The sequence below is a fragment of the Gavialis gangeticus genome, unplaced genomic scaffold (genome assembly GCF_001723915.1).
Source record: "Gavialis gangeticus isolate Ggan-Ray unplaced genomic scaffold, GavGan_comp1, whole genome shotgun sequence".
NCBI lineage: Eukaryota > Metazoa > Chordata > Crocodylia > Gavialidae > Gavialis > Gavialis gangeticus.
Window position 1 is genome coordinate 9,917,295 of NW_017729029.1, and position 3,593 is coordinate 9,920,887.

The window sequence follows — 3,593 nt, forward strand, 5'->3', positions numbered from 1 at the left end:
AAGGATTCACTTCTCTTACCTAAGAAGTTCAACCTGAATCACTTTCTGAGTGCATTAGATAGGCAGGCATGCTTGTAAATAGGAGCCCAGAGTCCCTTATTAGAGGGCAAGGAAGGAAACTAAAACTGGCGGTCCTGACAGACTTTGGACCAAAAAGAATCTGACTCTTGCTCAACCACCACACCATAATGAACTTAGTTTATCTAAGTAAGTGCTGTCAAATAAATTACTCTCCCTCCCCAGCACTGATAAGCAGCAGATTCTATCCTGTCAACACTTTACATTAATGCATTTAGAAAAGCACCAGAGCCTTTCCTAATGGTACTTTACCTGGGCAGAACAGATACAAGCAGACAGATGACACATGCTCAGGAACAGAGCTGCCTCCCTTTGTGCTTGCCCCTGTGTAACAACTGAAATGGCCCTGACTGAATAAGGAGAAATGAAAAAAGACTAGAGGGGAAAATGTTTCAGAGCAAAGTGCATCAAAGAGCATGGGGTGGGGGTGGAAAAGCATGTAACAGGAAAAAGGGGGTAGAGGAATAAAAAGGAAAGAGAAACTGGAGCAGGGGAGGGGGAGAGTAAGACAATGATAGAAAGGGAAATAAAAGCAAGGGGAAATGAGAGAGAGAGAGAGAGGTTGACAGCTGGCTTTCACTAGCTTTTTGTTCTTCAAAGGCTGTCAAGCATGTTTATGCTGCATCTCTCCATCCCCCTCCCTATTCACTGGGCTTTGTACAAGGAAGAGGAGGAGAGTGCTCACACAGGAGCTGCTGAAAATTCACTTAGACACAGAACAGAGGTGCCCTAGGAAAAAGGAAACTGCTCAGTGATCTGTATACAGTGAACCACGATGGGAGTGTTGCAAACCCAGAAAGTCAAGAGAGGGCCACCAGCATATTTCCAGAGATCAAACTTTTCTTTGGAGAGATCACATCCAAGGCCTGCTAGAAACCTCACTGTTGAAACTGAGCAAGAACAGTTCATGTGCTAAAAACAAGTACAAAGAACATTCTAACTCTGCACATACACAATGCCTAATGGGAGAGTCATGTTTTCAAAAGAACCTACATACCTTTGGAATTTAAATCCATTGACTGCCATTTGTACTTAGGCACTTAAGGGAACCAAGACACTTCTGGAAATGGGACTTAGTCTTCTGAATCACTTTTGCATTACTGCAAACTCTATTGTTAGCCACTAAGACTCAATTCACTGACAAGGTAGGAAAGCACCATCACCAACAAGGCTGGAAACCACTACCCCAAATTTAGAAATAAAAACCAGGCACAGAGGAATTAAGTTTAGTCACAGGAAGTCTGAATTGAGTCTTGAGTCCCGGTTCTGTTTTGATCCCAACCCTATAGTTATTCCTGTGCTTAACTTTGGAATGCTGAGTAACTTCAGTGAAGTGCACAGAAATTACATACTTCAACAAGTGTGACTGGTTGCAAATCTGGGCATTACCTGGAAGCTGTAACAGGTGTTTTCCATGGGTGAAAAAAGAAAACCTGCCACACCTCCCTCTCAGAAGCTGCTGCACCATATTAACCAGCCTTCTCAAGTATTTTTTATTGGTGACAGACCATGGCTTTGCTGAGTGAAAGGTTTCTTGGTGGAAATTAAACTCTTGACCAGGTATGTCTGACTGTATAATTAACAGTCTCTCTTCTTCCCTCACTGTGTGTGCAAAGATTAGCCATACATCATTTTGTCAGAGCCTGGGAGGTGACTGCCCAGGACTGGGGTTTGGAACTGAGCTTTAATTCAGGGATAAAAGGGAGCTGAGAAAGGAGATGATGGTTAGAGTCAGTGGTAGAGCCTAAATTCTATTGATAAAGGGTACTGAAGTGAGCACTAATTATTTTCCTTTGGTACCAGTTAGATGCTATTAGAAGACATCACAAACACACATATTGGCAGTTGTTAGAGCTGCAATCCAAGCCTCAGAGGTTCAATTTTCTGAGTGGCTACAGCTGTACCACCTTCTAAATCCTTGGTCCTGATTTATTCATGGCATTAGGAATGCAAAATGCAAGCACAGGGAAGTAGGCCAACAAGAGAATAGAAAGCAGGAACACAGAGGAACCAGTTTCTTCATTCCAGCAGAAAACAGGTTGAAATTGTTAACTCTTTCACAACATACTAACAGCATCTGAAGCTATGCTAGCTGTGGAATAAGACCCCAATTAATAAGAAAAGCATAAATCAGCTCTCTGTGTCTGCTAATTAAAATTTGGTTGTGCTGGGAGAGGCTAAGGTAGCTTCAGAAAACAGTGCAGTTTAACTCTACCAGGAGGCATCTTTATTTTCAGATGCATTATTTTCAGGTCAATTTGCCCGATGTTGGAGGGTTAATTATTTTTATCTTTGAACTGTGGATATACCAGATACTGAGCTGGTGTAAATTAACCTAGTTCACTGTTGCGATCAATAGAATTGTGCTAGTTAACACCAGCTGAGGATATTCTGTCTAATACCTCCATAGTGATTTTCCTATAGGGAAAAGCCTGGTGGTTTGGGAGCTTCTATTCTTACCAGAAAAAGCAGAATGCAGTTAAGAGCTAAACAATTGTTATGCTGTTCTGCTTCTGACAAAATGAACCCCTCAAATTAAAGTCCTGGGCAGATTCTTTCTAGTAAGGAAGACAATAGCAATGGTATCTGCACACTTAGATTTTAGAGCAGGTCAACATGTATTCCTGAGGGAGAAAAAAAGTGAGGACATAAAGGTCTCTTCACAGGAGTCAGCTGGCAATTTAATCTCCAGGGTGTCTGGAATATACTGCCCCCCCACACGCACCATCCTGAAGTGCACTCAGAGTGAAATCACATACTTTGGTGCTTGACATGCGCACCAGAGCTCTGCAAAAGAAAGGTGAAGTCTAAAGACAACCTGAATTTCAACTATGGTTTCCAGATGTGTTTTGCAGTCCAAATCTGTATTTTTATATTTAAGTGTGTTGTTGTGTACAACTCCTCAAGAGCAGGCTGCTGGTCTAATGTTGACTCACATATTCTGGGAACAGGCTGACAGATGCTATGAAACTGAAAAGGAGCAGCCACCTCCCAAACCTTGTTTTCCTTGCAAAATGGCACCCCAAAACAGTCAAAGCTGCTACTACTCTTTGGCCATAATGTGTATGTATCGGTCAGGTATACACCTTTCCAAGAGCAGCATGGGGATGGATGGGTGAGTGGAGACAGAGGGAAGAGGCAAAAAAGTAATGGGGTGGATAATTCATTAATTATTTTTTTCTGCCATTTATCAGCAGGGATCCAAAATTTTCTGATTAACCCCCCTCCCCAAAATCCATATTTTGTCCATGTTTAAAACAAAACATTATCTTAGATAGTGGCATTTAATTTTAATCATGGAAACGTGTGGATTGGGGGGGGGTTAAATCAGAAAATTTGGGATTTGATTTTGCTTAATCAGAGAAAACTAGAATCCCTGCTTATCAGGAAGCATAGAGACAAAATTTATTTTTACCTGATGATGAGATGTCCTGATGAGCCAGGGGTTTAAGTTTATGACTGTAACAGAACCAAAGGAATGGGTTGTGGCGTTTTCATAGCAGCTAGACAGAAAA

General features: G+C 41.7%; 1 protein-coding gene across 1 annotated transcript in view; it reads right to left on the reverse strand.

Moving 5' to 3' along the window:
- Window positions 1–1,612, reverse strand: part of DRP2 (dystrophin related protein 2) — a 68,349-nt gene extending 66,737 nt beyond the window's left edge. Inside the window, exon 1 of the mRNA XM_019521203.1 lies at window positions 1,468–1,612. The gene's annotated coding sequence lies outside the window, so the exon portion shown is untranslated. The remainder of the gene's footprint in view (window positions 1–1,467) is intronic.
- Between the last annotated feature and the right edge of the window lie 1,981 nt (window positions 1,613–3,593).